Source organism: Schistocerca nitens, chromosome 4, assembly GCF_023898315.1.
Source record: "Schistocerca nitens isolate TAMUIC-IGC-003100 chromosome 4, iqSchNite1.1, whole genome shotgun sequence".
NCBI classification, from domain to species: Eukaryota; Metazoa; Arthropoda; class Insecta; order Orthoptera; family Acrididae; genus Schistocerca; species Schistocerca nitens.
In genome coordinates this window covers 679820864-679838544 of record NC_064617.1, presented here as the reverse complement: position 1 = coordinate 679838544, position 17681 = coordinate 679820864, and the positions used below count along the sequence as shown (strand labels likewise).

The 17681-nt window shown below is 47.3% G+C and overlaps 6 non-coding genes across 6 annotated transcripts; all 6 read left to right on the top strand.

Moving 5' to 3' along the window:
• Window positions 1–3783: 3783 nt before the first annotated feature.
• Trnal-caa (transfer RNA leucine (anticodon CAA)) lies at window positions 3784–3858 on the top strand. Its single transcript has one exon. It is a non-coding gene; the product is annotated as a tRNA-Leu (tRNA).
• Window positions 3859–5289: 1431 nt separating this feature from the next.
• Trnal-caa (transfer RNA leucine (anticodon CAA)) lies at window positions 5290–5364 on the top strand. The gene has a single exon. It is a non-coding gene; the product is annotated as a tRNA-Leu (tRNA).
• A 2935-nt stretch (window positions 5365–8299) lies between these two features.
• Window positions 8300–8374, top strand: Trnal-caa (transfer RNA leucine (anticodon CAA)). The gene has a single exon. It is a non-coding gene; the product is annotated as a tRNA-Leu (tRNA).
• Window positions 8375–9202: 828 nt separating this feature from the next.
• Trnar-gcg (transfer RNA arginine (anticodon GCG)) lies at window positions 9203–9277 on the top strand. The gene has a single exon. It is a non-coding gene; the product is annotated as a tRNA-Arg (tRNA).
• Window positions 9278–9804: 527 nt separating this feature from the next.
• Window positions 9805–9879, top strand: Trnal-caa (transfer RNA leucine (anticodon CAA)). Its single transcript has one exon. It is a non-coding gene; the product is annotated as a tRNA-Leu (tRNA).
• Window positions 9880–10406: 527 nt separating this feature from the next.
• Trnal-caa (transfer RNA leucine (anticodon CAA)) lies at window positions 10407–10481 on the top strand. The gene has a single exon. It is a non-coding gene; the product is annotated as a tRNA-Leu (tRNA).
• The last annotated feature ends 7200 nt before the right edge of the window (window positions 10482–17681 follow it).

Sequence of the window (17681 nt, the reverse complement as noted above, 5' to 3'; positions counted from 1 at the left end):
AAAATCTCATTCTGGAAACATCCCCCAGGCTGTTACTAAGCCACGTCTCCGCAATATCGTTTCTTTCAGGAGTGCTAGTTCTGTTAGGTTCGCAGGAGAGCTTCTGTAAGGTTTGGAAGGTAGGAGACGAGGTACTGGCAGAAGTAAAGCTGTGAGTACCGGGCGTGAGTCGTGCTTCGGTAGCTCAGTTGGTAGAGCAGTTGCCTGCGAAAAGCAAAGGTCCCGAGTTCGAGTCTCGGTTGGGCACACAGTATTAATCTGCCAGGATGTTTCATATTAGCGCACACTCCGCTGCAGAGTGAAAATCTCATTCTGGAAACATCCCCCAGGCTATGGCTAAGCCATGTCTCCGCAATATCCTTTCTTTCAGGAGTACTAGTTCTGCTAGTTTCGCAGGAGAGCTTCTGTAAGGTTTGGAAGGTAGGAGACGAGGTACTGGCAGAAGTAAAGCTGTGAGTACCGGGCGTGAGTCGTGCTTCGGTAGCTCAGTTGGTAGAGCAGTTGCCTGCGAAAAGCAAAGGTCCCGAGTTCGAGTCTCGGTTGGGCACACAGTATTAATCTGCCAGGATGTTTCATATTAGCGCACACTCCGCTGCAGAGTGAAAATCTCATTCTGGAAACATCCCCCAGGCTGTGGCTAAGCCACGTCTCCGCAATATCGTTTCTTTCAGGAGAGCTAGTTCTGTTAGGTTCGCAGGAGAGATTTTGTAAAGTTTGGAAGGTAGGAGACGAGGTACTGGCAGAAGTAAAGCTGTGAGTACCGGGCGTGAGTCGTTCCTCGGTAGCTCAGTTGGTAGAGCACTTGCCCGCAAAAGGCAAAGGTACCGAGTTCGAGTCTCGGTTGGGCACACAGTTTTAATCTGCCAGGAAGTTTCATATCAGCGCACACTCCGCTGCAGAGTGAAAATCTCATTCTGGAAACATCCCCCAGGCTGTGGCTAAGCCACGTCTCCGCAATATCGTTTCTTTCAGGAGTGCTAGTTCTGTTAGGTTCGCAGGAGAGATTCTGTAAAGTTTGGAAGGTAGGAGACGAGGTACTGGCAGAAGTAGAGCTGTGAGTACCGGGCGTGAGTCGTGCTTCGGTAGCTCAGTTGGTAGAGCAGTTGCCTGCGAAAAGCAAAGGTCCCGAGTTCGAGTCTCGGTTGGGCACACAGTATTAATCTGCCAGGATGTTTCATATTAGCGCACACTCCGCTGCAGAGTGAAAATCTCATTCTGGAAACATCCCCCAGGCTATGGCTAAGCCATGTCCCCGCAATATCCTTTCTTTCAGGAGTACTAGTTCTGCTAGTTTCGCAGGAGAGCTTCTGTAAGGTTTGGAAGGTAGGAGACGAGGTACTGGCAGAAGTAAAGCTGTGAGTACCGGGCGTGAGTCGTGCTTCGGTAGCTCAGTTGGTAGAGCAGTTGCCTGCGAAAAGCAAAGGTCCCGAGTTCGAGTCTCGGTTGGGCACACAGTATTAATCTGCCAGGAAGTTTCATATCAGCGCACACTCCGCTGCAGAGTGAAAATCTCATTCTGGAAACATCCCCCAGGCTGTTACTAAGCCACGTCTCCGCAATATCGTTTCTTTCAGGAGTGCTAGTTCTGTTAGGTTCGCAAAAGAGCTTCTGTAAGGTTTGGAAGGTAGGAGACGAGGTACTGGCAGAAGTAAAGCTGTGAGTACCGGGCGTGAGTCGTGCTTCGGTAGCTCAGTTGGTAGAGCAGTTGCCTGCGAAAAGCAAAGGTCCCGAGTTCGAGTCTCGGTTGGGCACACAGTATTAATCTGCCAGGATGTTTCATATTAGCGCACACTCCGCTGCAGAGTGAAAATCTCATTCTGGAAACATCCCCCAGGCTATGGCTAAGCCATGTCTCCGCAAAATCCTTTCTTTCAGGAGTACTATTTCTGCTAGGTTCGCAGGAGAGATTTTGTAAAGTTTGGAAGGTAGGAGACGAGGTACTGGCAGAAGTAAAGCTGTGAGTACCGGGCGTGAGTCGTGCCTCGGTAGCTCAGTTGGTAGAGCACTTGCCCGCAAAAGGCAAAGGTACCGAGTTCGAGTCTCGGTTGGGCACACAGTTTTAATCTGCCAGGATGTTTCATATCAGCGCACACTCCGCTGCAGAGTGAAAATCTCATTCTGGAAACATCCCCCAGGCTGTGGCTAAGCCACGTCTCCGCAATATCGTTTCTTTCAGGAGTGCTAGTTCTGTTAGGTTCGCAGGAGAGATTCTGTAAAGTTTGGAAGGTAGGAGACGAGGTACTGGCAGAAGTAGAGCTGTGAGTACCGGGCGTGAGTCGTGCTTCGGTAGCTCAGTTGGTAGAGCAGTTGCCTGCGAAAAGCAAAGGTCCCGAGTTCGAGTCTCGGTTGGGCACACAGTATTAATCTGCCAGGATGTTTCATATTAGCGCACACTCCGCTGCAGAGTGAAAATCTCATTCTGGAAACATCCCCCAGGCTATGGTTAAGCCATGTCCCCGCAATATCCTTTCTTTCAGGAGTACTAGTTCTGCTAGTTTCGCAGGAGAGCTTCTGTAAGGTTTGGAAGGTAGGAGACGAGGTACTGGCAGAAGTAAAGCTGTGAGTACCGGGCGTGAGTCGTGCTTCGGTAGCTCAGTTGGTAGAGCAGTTGCCTGCGAAAAGCAAAGGTCCCGAGTTCGAGTCTCGGTTGGGCACACAGTATTAATCTGCCAGGATGTTTCATATTAGCGCACACTCCGCTGCAGAGTGAAAATCTCATTCTGGAAACATCCCCCAGGCTGTGGCTAAGCCACGTCTCCGCAATATCGTTTCTTTCAGGAGTGCTAGTTCTGTTAGGTTCGCAGGAGAGATTCTGTAAGGTTTGGAAGGTAGGAGACGAGGTACTGGCAGAAGTAAAGCTGTGAGTACCGGGCGTGAGTCGTGCTTCGGTAGCTCAGTTGGTAGAGCAGTTGCCTGCGAAAAGCAAAGGTACCGAGTTCGAGTCTCGGTTGGGCACACAGTTTTAATCTGCCAGGAAGTTTCATATCAGCGCACACTCCGCTGCAGAGTGAAAATCTCATTCTGGAAACATCCCCCAGGCTGTGGCTAAGCCACATCTCCGCAATATCGTTTCTTTCAGGAGTGCTAGTTCTGTTAGGTTCGCAGGAGAGATTCTGTAAAGTTTGGAAGGTAGGAGACGAGGTACTGGCAGAAGTAGAGCTGTGAGTACCGGGCGTGAGTCGTGCTTCGGTAGCTCAGTTGGTAGAGCAGTTGCCTGCGAAAAGCAAAGGTCCCGAGTTCGAGTCTCGGTTGGGCACACAGTATTAATCTGCCAGGATGTTTCATATTAGCGCACACTCCGCTGCAGAGTGAAAATCTCATTCTGGAAACATCCCCCAGGCTATGGCTAAGCCATGTCCCCGCAATATCCTTTCTTTCAGGAGTACTAGTTCTGCTAGTTTCGCAGGAGAGCTTCTGTAAGGTTTGGAAGGTAGGAGACGAGGTACTGGCAGAAGTAAAGCTGTGAGTACCGGGCGTGAGTCGTGCTTCGGTAGCTCAGTTGGTAGAGCAGTTGCCTGCGAAAAGCAAAGGTCCCGAGTTCGAGTCTCGGTTGGGCACACAGTATTAATCTGCCAGGATGTTTCATATTAGCGCACACTCCGCTGCAGAGTGAAAATCTCATTCTGGAAACATCCCCCAGGCTGTGGCTAAGCCACGTCTCCGCAATATCGTTTCTTTCAGGAGTGCTAGTTCTGTTAGGTTCGCAGGAGAGATTTTGTAAAGTTTGGAAGGTAGGAGACGAGGTACTGGCAGAAGTAAAGCTGTGAGTACCGGCCTGAGTCGTGCTTCGGTGGCTCAGTTGGTAGAGCACTTGCCCGCAAAAGGCAAAGGTCCCGAGTTCGAGTCTCGGTTGGGCACACAGTTTTAATCTGCCAGGAAGTTTCATATCAGCGCACACTCCGCTGCAGAGTGAAAATCTCATTCTGGAAACATCCCCCAGGCTGTGGCTAAGCCACGTCTCCGCAATATCGTTTCTTTCAGGAGTGCTAGTTCTGTTAGGTTCGCAGGAGAGATTCTGTAAAGTTTGGAAGGTAGGAGACGAGGTACTGGCAGAAGTAGAGCTGTGAGTACCGGGCGTGAGTCGTGCTTCGGTAGCTCAGTTGGTAGAGCAGTTGCCTGCGAAAAGCAAAGGTCCCGAGTTCGAGTCTCGGTTGGGCACACAGTATTAATCTGCCAGGATGTTTCATATTAGCGCACACTCCGCTGCAGAGTGAAAATCTCATTCTGGAAACATCCCCCAGGCTATGGCTAAGCCATGTCTCCGCAATATCCTTTCTTTCAGGAGTACTAGTTCTGCTAGTTTCGCAGGAGAGCTTCTGTAAGGTTTGGAAGGTAGGAGACGAGGTACTGGCAGAAGTAAAGCTGTGAGTACCGGGCGTGAGTCGTGCTTCGGTAGCTCAGTTGGTAGAGCAGTTGCCTGCGAAAAGCAAAGGTCCCGAGTTCGAGTCTCGGTTGGGCACACAGTATTAATCTGCCAGGATGTTTCATATTAGCGCACACTCCGCTGCAGAGTGAAAATCTCATTCTGGAAACATCCCCCAGGCTGTGGCTAAGCCACGTCTCCGCAATATCGTTTCTTTCAGGAGTGCTAGTTCTGTTAGGTTCGCAGGAGAGATTTTGTAAAGTTTGGAAGGTAGGAGACGAGGTACTGGCAGAAGTAAAGCTGTGAGTACCGGGCGTGAGTCGTGCTTCGGTAGCTCAGTTGGTAGAGCACTTGCCCGCAAAAGGCAAAGGTCCCGAGTTCGAGCCTCGGTTGGGCACACAGTTTTAATCTGCCAGGAAGTTTCATATCAGCGCACACTCCGCTGCAGAGTGAAAATCTCATTCTGGAAACATCCCCCAGGCTGTGGCTAAGCCACGTCTCCGCAATATCGTTTCTTTCAGGAGTGCTAGTTCTGTTAGGTTCGCAGGAGAGATTCTGTAAAGTTTGGAAGGTAGGAGACGAGGTACTGGCAGAAGTAGAGCTGTGAGTACCGGGCGTGAGTCGTGCTTCGGTAGCTCAGTTGGTAGAGCAGTTGCCTGCGAAAAGCAAAGGTCCCGAGTTCGAGTCTCGGTTGGGCACACAGTATTAATCTGCCAGGATGTTTCATATTAGCGCACACTCCGCTGCAGAGTGAAACTCTCATTCTGGAAACATCCCCCAGGCTGTGGCTAAGCCATGTCTCCGCAATATCCTTTCTTTCAGGAGTGCTAGTTCTGCTAGGTACGCAGGAGAGATTCTGTAAAGTTTGGAAGGTAGGAGACGAGGTACTGGCAGAAGTAAAGCTGTGAGTACCGGGCGTGAGTCGTGCCTCGGTAGCTCAGTTGGTAGAGCACTTGCCCGCAAAAGGCAAAGGTCCCGAGTTCGAGTCTCGGTTGGGCACACAGTTTTAATCTGCCAGGAAGTTTCATATCAGCGCACACTCCGCTGCAGAGTGAAAATCTCATTCTGGAAACATCCCCCAGGCTGTGGCTAAGCCACGTCTCCGCAATATCGTTTCTTTCAGGAGTGCTAGTTCTGTTAGGTTCGCAGGAGAGATTCTGTAAGGTTTGGAAGGTAGGAGACGAGGTACTGGCAGAAGTAAAGCTGTGAGTACCGGGCGTGAGTCGTGCTTCGGTAGCTCAGTTGGTAGAGCAGTTGCCTGCGAAAAGCAAAGGTCCCGAGTTCGAGTCTCGGTTGGGCACACAGTATTAATCTGCCAGGATGTTTCATATTAGCGCACACTCCGCTGCAGAGTGAAAATCTCATTCTGGAAACATCCCCCAGGCTATGGCTAAGCAATGTCTCCGCAATATCCTTTCTTTCAGGAGAGCTAGTTCTGCTAGTTTCGCAGGAGAGCTTCTGTAAGGTTTGGTAGGTAGGAGACGAGGTACTGGCAGAAGTAAAGCTGTGAGTACCGGGCGTGAGTCGTGCTTCGGTAGCTCAGTGGGTAGAGCAGTTGCCTGCGAAAAGCAAAGGTCCCGAGTTCGAGTCTCGGTTGGGCACACAGTATTAATCTGCCAGGATGTTTCATATTAGTGCACACTCCGCTGCAGAGTGAAAATCTCATTCTGGAAACATCCCCCAGGCTATGGCTAAGCCATGTCTCCACAATATCCTTTCTTTCAGGAGTACTAGTTCTGCTAGTTTCGCAGGAGAGCTTCTGTAAGGTTTGGAAGGTAGGAGACGAGGTACTGGCAGAAGTAAAGCTGTGAGTACCGGGCGTGAGTCGTGCTTCGGTAGCTCAGTTGGTAGAGCAGTTGCCTGCGAAAAGCAAAGGTCCCGAGTTCGAGTCTCGGTTGGGCACACAGTATTAATCTGCCAGGATGTTTCATATTAGCGCACACTACGCTGCAGAGTGAATATCTCATTCTGGAAACATTCCCCAGGCTATGGCTAAGCCATGTCTCCGCAATATCCTTTCTTTCAGGAGTACTAGTTCTGCTAGTTTCGCAGGAGAGCTTCTGTAAGGTTTAGAAGGTAGGAGACGAGGTACTGGCAGAAGTAAAGCTGTGAGTACCGGGCGTGAGTCGTGCTTCGGTAGCTCAGTTGATAGAGCAGTTGCCTGCGAAAAGCAAAGGTCCCGTGTTCGAGTCTCGGTTGTGCACACAGTATTAATCTGCCAGGATGTTTCATATTAGCGCACACTCCGCTGCAGAGTGAAAATCTCATTCTGGAAACATCCCCCAGGCTGTGGCTAAGCCATGTCTCCGGAATATCCTTTCTGTCAGGAGTACTAGTTCTGCTAGTTTCGCAGGAGAGCTTCTGTAAGGTTTGGAAGGTAGGAGACGAGGTACTGGCAGAAGTAAAGCTGTGAGTACCGGGCGTGAGTCGTGCTTCGGTAGCTCAGTTGGTAGAGCAGTTGCCTGCGACAAGCAAAGGTCCCGAGTTCGAGTCTCGGTTGGGCACACAGTATTAATCTGCCAGGATGTTTCATATTAGCGCACACTCCGCTGCAGAGTGAAAATCTCATTCTGGAAACATCCCCCAGGCTGTGGCTAAGCCATGTCTCCGGAATATCCTTTCTTTCAGGAGTACTAGTTCTGCTAGTTTCGCAGGAGAGCTTCTGTAAGGTTTGGAAGGTAGGAGACGAGGTACTGGCAGAAGTAAAGCTGTGAGTACCGGGCGTGAGTCGTGCTTCGGTAGCTCAGTTGGTAGAGCAGTTGCCTGCGAAAAGCAAAGGTCCCGAGTTCGAGTCTCGGTTGGGCACACAGTATTAATCTGCCAGGATGTTTCATATTAGCGCACACTCCGCTGCAGAGTGAAAATCTCATTCTGGAAACATCCCCCAGGCTGTGGCTAAGCCATGTCTCCGGAATATCCTTTCTTTCAGGAGTACTAGTTCTGCTAGTTTCGCAGGAGAGCTTCTGTAAGGTTTGGAAGGTAGGAGACGAGGTACTGGCAGAAGTAAAGCTGTGAGTACCGGGCGTGAGTCGTGCTTCGGTAGCTCAGTTGGTAGAGCAGTTGCCTGCGAAAAGCAAAGGTCCCGAGTTCGAGTCTCGGTTGGGCACACAGTATTAATCTGCCAGGATGTTTCATATTAGCGCACACTCCGCTGCAGAGTGAAAATCTCATTCTGGAAACATCCCCCAGGCTGTAGCTAAGCCATGTCTCCACAATATCCTTTCTTTCAGGAGTACTAGTTCTGCTAGTTTCGCAGGAGAGCTTCTGTAAGGTTTGGAAGGTAGGAGACGAGGTACTGGCAGAAGTAAAGCTGTGAGTACCGGGCGTGAGTCGTGCTTCGGTAGCTCAGTTGGTAGAGCAGTTGCCTGCGAAAAGCAAAGGTCCCGAGTTCGAGTCTCGGTTGGGCACACAGTATTAATCTGCCAGGATGTTTCATATTAGCGCACACTCCGCTGCAGAGTGAAAATCTCATTCTGGAAACATCCCCCAGGCTGTGGCTAAGCCATGTCTCCGCAATATCCTTTCTTTCAGGAGTGCTAGTTCTGCTAGGTTCGCAGGAGAGATTCTGTAAAGTTTGGAAGGTAGGAGACGAGGTACTGGCAGAAGTAAAGCTGTGAGTACCGGGCGTGAGTCGTGCTTCGGTAGCTCAGTTGGTAGAGCAGTTGCCTGCGAAAAGCAAAGGTCCCGAGTTCGAGTCTCGGTTGGGCACACAGTATTAATCTGCCAGGATGTTTCATATTAGCGCACACTCCGCTGCAGAGTGAAAATCTCATTCTGGAAACATCCCCCAGGCTGTGGCTAAGCCATGTCTCCGCAATATCGTTTCTTTCAGGAGTGCTAGTTCTGCTAGGTTCGCAGGAGAGATTCTGTAAAGTTTGGAAGGTAGGAGACGAGGTACTGGCAGAAGTAAAGCTGTGAGTACCGGGCGTGAGTCGTGCCTCGGTAGCTCAGTTGGTAGAGCACTTGCCTGCAAAAGGCAAAGGTCCCGAGTTCGAGTCTCGGTTGGGCACACAGTTTTAATCTGCCAGAAAGTTTCATATCAGCGCACACTCCGCTGCAGAGTGAAAATCTCATTCTGGAAACATCCCCCAGGCTGTTACTAAGCCATGTCTCCGCAATATCGTTTCTTTCAGGAGTGCTAGTTCTGTTAGGTTCGCAGGAGAGCTTCTGTAAGGTTTGGAAGGTAGGAGACGAGGTACTGGCAGAAGTAAAGCTGTGAGTACCGGGCGTGAGTCGTGCTTCGGTAGCTCAGTTGGTAGAGCAGTTGCCTGCGAAAAGCAAAGGTCCCGAGTTCGAGTCTCGGTTGGGCACACAGTATTAATCTGCCAGGATGTTTCATATTAGCGCACACTCCGCTGCAGAGTGAAAATCTCATTCTGGAAACATCCCCCAGGCTATGGCTAAGCCATGTCTCCGCAATATCCTTTCTTTCAGGAGTACTAGTTCTGCTAGTTTCGCAGGAGAGCTTCTGTAAGGTTTGGAAGGTAGGAGACGAGGTACTGGCAGAAGTAAAGCTGTGAGTACCGGGCGTGAGTCGTGCTTCGGTAGCTCAGTTGGTAGAGCAGTTGCCTGCGAAAAGCAAAGGTCCCGAGTTCGAGTCTCGGTTGGGCACACAGTATTAATCTGCCAGGATGTTTCATATTAGCGCACACTCCGCTGCAGAGTGAAAATCTCATTCTGGAAACATCCCCCAGGCTGTGGCTAAGCCACGTCTCCGCAATATCGTTTCTTTCAGGAGTGCTAGTTCTGTTAGGTTCGCAGGAGAGATTTTGTAAAGTTTGGAATGTAGGAGACGAGGTACTGGCAGAAGTAAAGCTGTGAGTACCGGGCGTGAGTCGTGCTTCGGTAGCTCAGTTGGTAGAGCACTTGCCTGCGAAAAGCAAAGGTCCCGAGTTCGAGTCTCGGTTGGACACACAGTATTAATCTGCCAGGATGTTTCATATTAGCGCACACTCCGCTGCAGAGTGAAAATCTCATTCTGGAAACATCCCCCAGGCTGTGGCTAAGCCATGTCTCCGCAATATCCTTTCTTTCAGGAGTGCTAGTTCTGCTAGGTTCGCAGGAGAGATTCTGTAAAGTTTGGAAGGTAGGAGACGAGGTACTGGCAGAAGTAAAGCTGTGAGTACCGGGCGTGAGTCGTGCTTCGGTAGCTCAGTTGGTAGAGCAGTTGCCTGCGAAAAGCAAAGGTCCCGAGTTCGAGTCTCGGTTGGGCACACAGTATTAATCTGCCAGGATGTTTCATATTAGCGCACACTCCGCTGCAGAGTGAAAATCTCATTCTGGAAACATCCCCCAGGCTGTGGCTAAGCCATGTCTCCGCAATATCCTTTCTTTCAGGAGTGCTAGTTCTGCTAGGTTCGCAGGAGAGATTCTGTAAAGTTTGGAAGGTAGGAGACGAGGTACTGGCAGAAGTAAAGCTGTGAGTACCGGGCGTGAGTCGTGCCTCGGTAGCTCAGTTGGTAGAGCACTTGCCTGCAAAAGGCAAAGGTCCCGAGTTCGAGTCTCGGTTGGGCACACAGTTTTAATCTGCCAGAAAGTTTCATATTAGCGCACACTCCGCTGCAGAGTGAAAATCTCATTCTGGAAACATCCCACAGGCTATGGGTAAGCCATGTCTGCGCAATATCCTTTCTTTCAGGAGTACTAGTTCTGCTAGTTTCGCAGGAGAGCTTCTGTAAGGTTTGGAAGGTAGGAGACGAGGTACTGGCAGAAGTAAAGCTGTGAGTACCGGGCGTGAGTCGTGCTTCGGTAGCTCAGTTGGTAGAGCAGTTGCCTGCGAAAAGCAAATGTCCCGAGTTCGAGTCTCGGTTGGGCACACAGTATTAATCTGCCAGGATGTTTCATATTAGCGCACACTCCGCTGCAGAGTGAAACTCTCATTCTTGAAACATCCCCCAGGCTGTGGATAAGCCATGTCTCCGCAATATCCTTTCTTTCAGGAGTGCTAGTTCTGCTAGGTTCGCAGGAGAGATTCTGTAAAGTTTGGAAGGTAGGAGACGAGGTACTGGCAGAAGTAAAGCAGTGAGTACCGGGCGTGAGTCGTGCCTCGGTAGCTCAGTTGGTAGAGCACTTGCCCGCAAAAGGCAAAGGTCCCGAGTTCGAGTCTCGGTTGGGCACACAGTTTTAATCTGCCAGGAAGTTTCATATCAGCGCACACTCCGCTGCAGAGTGAAAATCTCATTCTGGAAACATCCCCCAGGCTGTGGCTAAGCCACGTCTCCGCAATATCGTTTCTTTCAGGAGTGCTAGTTCTGTTAGGTTCGCAGGAGAGCTTCTGTAAGGTTTGGAAGGTAGGAGACGAGGTACTGGCAGAAGTAAAGCTGTGAGTACCGGGCGTGAGTCGTGCTTCGGTAGCTCAGTTGGTAGAGCACTTGCCCGCAAAAGGCAAAGGTCCCGAGTTCGAGTCTCGGTTGGGCACACAGTATTAATCTGCCAGGATGTTTCATATTAGCGCACACTCCGCTGCAGAGTGAAAATCTCATTCTGGAAACATCCCCCAGGCTGTGGCTAAGCCATGTCTCCGGAATATCCTTTCTTTCAGGAGTACTAGTTCTGCTAGTTTCGCAGGAGAGCTTCTGTAAGGTTTGGAAGGTAGGAGACGAGGTACTGGCAGAAGTAAAGCTGTGAGTACCGGGCGTGAGTCGTGCTTCGGTAGCTCAGTTGGTAGAGCACTTGCCCGCAAAAGGCAAAGGTCCCGAGTTCGAGTCTCGGTTGGGCACACAGTATTAATCTGCCAGGATGTTTCATATTAGCGCACACTCCGCTGCAGAGTGAAAATCTCATTCTGGAAACATCCCCCAGGCTGTGGCTAAGCCATGTCTCCGGAATATCCTTTCTTTCAGGAGTACTAGTTCTGCTAGTTTCGCAGGAGAGCTTCTGTAAGGTTTGGAAGGTAGGAGACGAGGTACTGGCAGAAGTAAAGCTGTGAGTACCGGGCGTGAGTCGTGCTTCGGTAGCTCAGTTGGTAGAGCAGTTGCCTGCGAAAAGCAAAGGTCCCGAGTTCGAGTCTCGGTTGGGCACACAGTATTAATCTGCCAGGATGTTTCATATTAGCGCACACTCCGCTGCAGAGTGAAAATCTCATTCTGGAAACATCCCCCAGGCTGTGGCTAAGCCATGTCTCCGGAATATCCTTTCTTTCAGGAGTACTAGTTCTGCTAGTTTCGCAGGAGAGCTTCTGTAAGGTTTGGAAGGTAGGAGACGAGGTACTGGCAGAAGTAAAGCTGTGAGTACCGGGCGTGAGTCGTGCTTCGGTAGCTCAGTTGGTAGAGCAGTTGCCTGCGAAAAGCAAAGGTCCCGAGTTCGAGTCTCGGTTGGGCACACAGTATTAATCTGCCAGGATGTTTCATATTAGCGCACACTCCGCTGCAGAGTGAAAATCTCATTCTGGAAACATCCCCCAGGCTGTGGCTAAGCCATGTCTCCGGAATATCCTTTCTTTCAGGAGTACTAGTTCTGCTAGTTTCGCAGGAGAGCTTCTGTAAGGTTTGGAAGGTAGGAGACGAGGTACTGGCAGAAGTAAAGCTGTGAGTACCGGGCGTGAGTCGTGCTTCGGTAGCTCAGTTGGTAGAGCAGTTGCCTGCGAAAAGCAAAGGTCCCGAGTTCGAGTCTCGGTTGGGCACACAGTATTAATCTGCCAGGATGTTTCATATTAGCGCACACTCCGCTGCAGAGTGAAAATCTCATTCTGGAAACATCCCCCAGGCTGTGGCTAAGCCATGTCTCCGGAATATCCTTTCTTTCAGGAGTACTAGTTCTGCTAGTTTCGCAGGAGAGCTTCTGTAAGGTTTGGAAGGTAGGAGACGAGGTACTGGCAGAAGTAAAGCTGTGAGTACCGGGCGTGAGTCGTGCTTCGGTAGCTCAGTTGGTAGAGCAGTTGCCTGCGAAATGCAAAGGTCCCGAGTTCGAGTCTCGGTTGGGCACACAGTATTAATCTGCCAGGATGTTTCATATTAGCGCACACTCCGCTGCAGAGTGAAAATCTCATTCTGGAAACATCCCCCAGGCTGTGGCTAAGCCATGTCTCCGGAATATCCTTTCTTTCAGGAGTACTAGTTCTGCTAGTTTCGCAGGAGAGCTTCTGTAAGGTTTGGAAGGTAGGAGACGAGGTACTGGCAGAAGTAAAGCTGTGAGTACCGGGCGTGAGTCGTGCTTCGGTAGCTCAGTTGGTAGAGCAGTTGCCTGCGAAAAGCAAAGGTCCCGACTTCGAGTCTCGGTTGGGCACACAGTATTAATCTGCCAGGATGTTTCATATTAGCGCACACTCCGCTGCAGAGTGAAAATCTCATTCTGGAAACATCCCCCAGGCTGTGGCTAAGCCATGTCTCCGGAATATCCTTTCTTTCAGGAGTACTAGTTCTGCTAGTTTCGCAGGAGAGCTTCTGTAAGGTTTGGAAGGTAGGAGACGAGGTACTGGCAGAAGTAAAGCTGTGAGTACCGGGCGTGAGTCGTGCTTCGGTAGCTCAGTTGGTAGAGCAGTTGCCTGCGAAAAGCAAAGGTCCCGAGTTCGAGTCTGGGTTGGGCACACAGTATTAATCTGCCAGGATGTTTCATATTAGTGCACACTCCGCTGCAGAGTGAAAATCTCATTCTGGAAACATCCCCCAGGCTGTGGCTAAGCCATGTCTCCGGAATATCCTTTCTTTCAGGAGTACTAGTTCTGCTAGTTTCGCAGGAGAGCTTCTGTAAGGTTTGGAAGGTAGGAGACGAGGTACTGGCAGAAGTAAAGCTGTGAGTACCGGGCGTGAGTCGTGCTTCGGTAGCTCAGTTGGTAGAGCAGTTGCCTGCGAAAAGCAAAGGTCCCGAGTTCGAGTCTCGGTTGGGCACACAGTATTAATCTGCCAGGATGTTTCATATTAGCGCACACTCCGCTGCAGAGTGAAAATCTCATTCTGGAAACATCCCCCAGGCTGTGGCTAAGCCATGTCTCCGGAATATCCTTTCTTTCAGGAGTACTAGTTCTGCTAGTTTCGCAGGAGAGCTTCTGTAAGGTTTGGAAGGTAGGAGACGAGGTACTGGCAGAAGTAAAGCTGTGAGTACCGGGCGTGAGTCGTGCTTCGGTAGCTCAGTTGGTAGAGCAGTTGCCTGCGAAAAGCAAAGGTCCCGAGTTCGAGTCTCGGTTGGGCACACAGTATTAATCTGCCAGGATGTTTCATATTAGCGCACACTCCGCTGCAGAGTGAAAATCTCATTCTGGAAACATCCCCCAGGCTGTGGCTAAGCCATGTCTCCACAATATCCTTTCTTTCAGGAGTGCTAGTTCTGTTAGGTTCGCAGGAGAGCTTCTGTAAGGTTTGGAAGGTAGGAGACGAGGTACTGGCAGAAGTAAAGCTGTGAGTACCGGGCGTGAGTCGTGCTTCGGTAGCTCAGTTGGTAGAGCAGTTGCCTGCGAAAAGCAAAGGTCTCGAGTTCGAGTCTCGGTTGGGCACACAGTATTAATCTGCCAGGATGTTTCATATTAGCGCACACTCCGCTGCAGAGTGAAAATCTCATTCTGGAAACATCCCCCAGGCTGTGGCTAAGCCATGTCTCCGGAATATCCTTTCTTTCAGGAGTACTAGTTCTGCTAGTTTCGCAGGAGAGCTTCTGTAAGGTTTGGAAGGTAGGAGACGAGGTACTGGCAGAAGTAAAGCTGTGAGTACCGGGCGTGAGTCGTGCTTCGGTAGCTCAGTTGGTAGAGCAGTTGCCTGCGAAAAGCAAAGGTCCCGAGTTCGAGTCTCGGTTGGGCACACAGTATTAATCTGCCAGGATGTTTCATATTAGCGCACACTCCGCTGCAGAGTGAAAATCTCATTCTGGAAACATCCCCCAGGCTGTGGCTAAGCCATGTCTCCGGAATATCCTTTCTTTCAGGAGTACTAGTTCTGCTAGTTTCGCAGGAGAGCTTCTGTAAGGTTTGGAAGGTTGGAGACGAGGTACTGGCAGAAGTAAAGCTGTGAGTACCGGGCGTGAGTCGTGCTTCGGTAGCTCAGTTGGTAGAGCAGTTGCCTGCGAAAAGCAAAGGTCCCGAGTTCGAGTCTCGGTTGGGCACACAGTATTAATCTGCCAGGATGTTTCATATTAGCGCACACTCCGCTGCAGAGTGAAAATCTCATTCTGGAAACATCCCCCAGGCTGTGGCTAAGCTATGTCTCCGGAATATCCTTTCTTTCAGCAGTGCTAGTTCTGCTAGGTTCGCAGGAGAGCTTCTGTAAAATTTGGAAGGTAGGAGACGAGGTACTGGCAGAAGTAAAGCTGTGAGTACCGGGCGTGAGTCGTGCTTCGGTAGCTCAGTTGGTAGAGCACTTGCCCGCGACAGGCAAAGGTCCCGAGTTCGAGTCTCGGTTGGGCACACAGTTTTAATCTGCCTGGAAGTTTCATATCAGCGCACACTCCGCTGCAGAGTGAAAATCTCATTCTGGATTAAACCTTTTATCGAATGAAGGTACTTTATGATTTAACATGCTGTAATGCGATTTCCTAATTTTATGACCACTTATGGAATTATATTCACATGAATACTTACTGATGATTGTCGTATTTTTCTTGGCAAGTCCCCGGCGAGGTAAGGTTAGCAGGTCGCTCTTCTTGTCGTTACACATCAGACTGTGCATATTTTTCCAGATGAATTTACACATTTTATGACCATTTATGCAATTATATTTATGTGACTACTTACTGATGATTGTCGTATTTTTCTTGGCAAGTGCCCGGCAAAGTATAGTTAGCAGGTCGCTCTTCTTGTCGTTACATATCGGACCGTGCACATTTTTCCAGATAAATTTACGTATCTTATGAATAATTATGCAATTTTATCTAGTGACATATTAATTTTATTAAATTCTCTCTCCATTAAAGTCTTTAATTCTCGCCTCTATTAACTACACAACATACAAGCTCAACACAAAGAAGGTCACATTTCTTGTCATCATTTTTTATGTATGTACGATTGTTTCATGTTTTGTTTGTATGCACTATGAGAAAGTTATGATATAGCAAACACCAGTTGACTTTGACATTTTTGCCTTATGATATCTCAACATCGTGACTATTTTACATTTTTTTTTTTTTTTTTGCTTTTACATTGTGATCCACTGGGTTCATTTTTTGCCTCTGAACACTGTCTATGTTTTTCACATATTACGTTTTCTGTTATGCTGTGCTGTATGCTCAAATTATGTTACTATAAACCAGTTTTTATTTAGTGAGTATATGATTTAAATGCAAGACATTAATCTTTGTTCATCATTTTCAGAAAGAAATACCGTGTAAAGGAAATAAATTAAACAGAAAGGGAGTTTCACCTTCGGAAAGAACGAAAGAAAATGCAATACCTCATGAGGAAGAGTAAACGGATCAGAATTAACAAGCATTAACAAGAATATACTATACACATCGTAGAATAGCAGTCTTAACTAATTTTTTCTTTCAGAATAGAAGGCGATTGATGCAGGCTGTCAGACAGAACTACACATTTTAGTTTTAGTGAGGAAATATGCTAGACATAAGGAATAGTTGTATAATGAGTAATGAAGTGATTTTTTTTGCAGATGATAATGAATGATGATGAATAATGATGAAGAATATGCTACTATGGATAATGAAGTTTTTCTTTACAGGTGATGATAATTATGGAATTATGATAATATGGATAATGAAGTTTTTCTTTACAGATGAGGATAATGTTGAAGTTTATGTATTTTTGCTATATAGTTATTTAAGTATTTGTTGCAGTTCGTTTTGACAGTATGTGTTATATTGCATAGTATGATGACTGAAGGTTTTGGAAAGGACAGCTAGGGAACACATATATTTTTTATATACATTTCACTACCTGTTAATTCGAAGTTCACTACTTTTCAGCATAATGCGTTTCTTCTTTCAGTTTAATAATCCATTTTTGTATATTTTGCAGGAGAAATTAATCATGAAATTAATGTGCTATAAGCAGTTGTTCATTAAACCTATGTCATTTATGAGTGTGATCACATATACTCTACTTGTTTCATAATCTTGCTACAGCTGACTCATGACGAATGACGTTACAGATCTTCATTTGCAGCAATAACTGAAAAGCAAATATTTTCATTCCCCAGTAATTACGCAACGCAATGCATTGCTAGCAAAAAACAAAAAAAAAAAAAAAATAAAATAAAATATGATGCTTTGTAACTGGCCAATGTCTGCCAATGATAACTATAGTTAGATTAATTATGTGCATTATTCTGTAATACTATGTCACTTATTAACTCCTGTTTTCAATGATGACTTCTGATGGTTTGTAATTAGGCAATGAGTGCCAATGTTCTCTGTAAAATATCTCATGAATATTATTATGTAACACTATGTCATTTATTAGTTCCTGTTTTCAATGATGAATTCTGATGGTTTGCAATTAGGCAATGAGTGCCAATGTTCTCTGTGAAACGTCTCATGAATATTATTATATAATACTATGTCACTTATTAGCTACTGTTTTCAATGATGACTTCTGATGGTTTGTAATTAGGCAATGAGTGCCAATGTTCTCTGTAAAATATCTCATGAATATTATTATGTAATACTATGTCATTTATTAGTTCCTGTTTTCAATGATGAATTCTGATGGTTTGCAATTAGGCAATGAGTGCCAATGTTCTCTGTGAAACGTCTCATGAATATTATTATATAATACTATGTCACTTATTAGCTACTGTTTTCAATGATGACTTCTGATGGTTTGTAATTAGGCAATTAGTGCCAATGTTCTCTGTAAAATATCTCATGAATATTATTATGTAATACTATGTCATTTATTAGCTCCTGTTTTCAATGATGACTTCTGATGATTTGCAATTAGGCAATGAGTGCCAATGTTCTCTGTAAAACGTCTCATGAATATTATTATGTAATACTATGTCATTTATTAGCTCCTGTTTTCAATGATGACTTCTGATGGTTTGCAATTAGACAATGAATGCCAATGTTCTCTGTAAAACTACTCATGAACATTATTCTGTAATACTATGTCATTTATTAGCTCCGGTTTTTAATGATGAATTCTGATGGTTTGTAATTAGACAATGAATGCCAATGTTCTCTGTAAAACTACTCATGAACATTATTCTGTAATACTACATACATGGTACAGAAATGTTCAATAACTGGGCAATGAGTGCCACCCATTACTAGTGTAATTCTCAATGAAGACTAGTATGTGACTTAATGTCCTTCACCTTCTAACCTAATTACCTCAAATTACTGCAATATCCGTTTGTCCTGTATATCCTCATGATCATGGAGCACTATATTTGGTTTTTGCACTAATTCTACGTTGGCGTACCTTACAAGAACGTGGTGT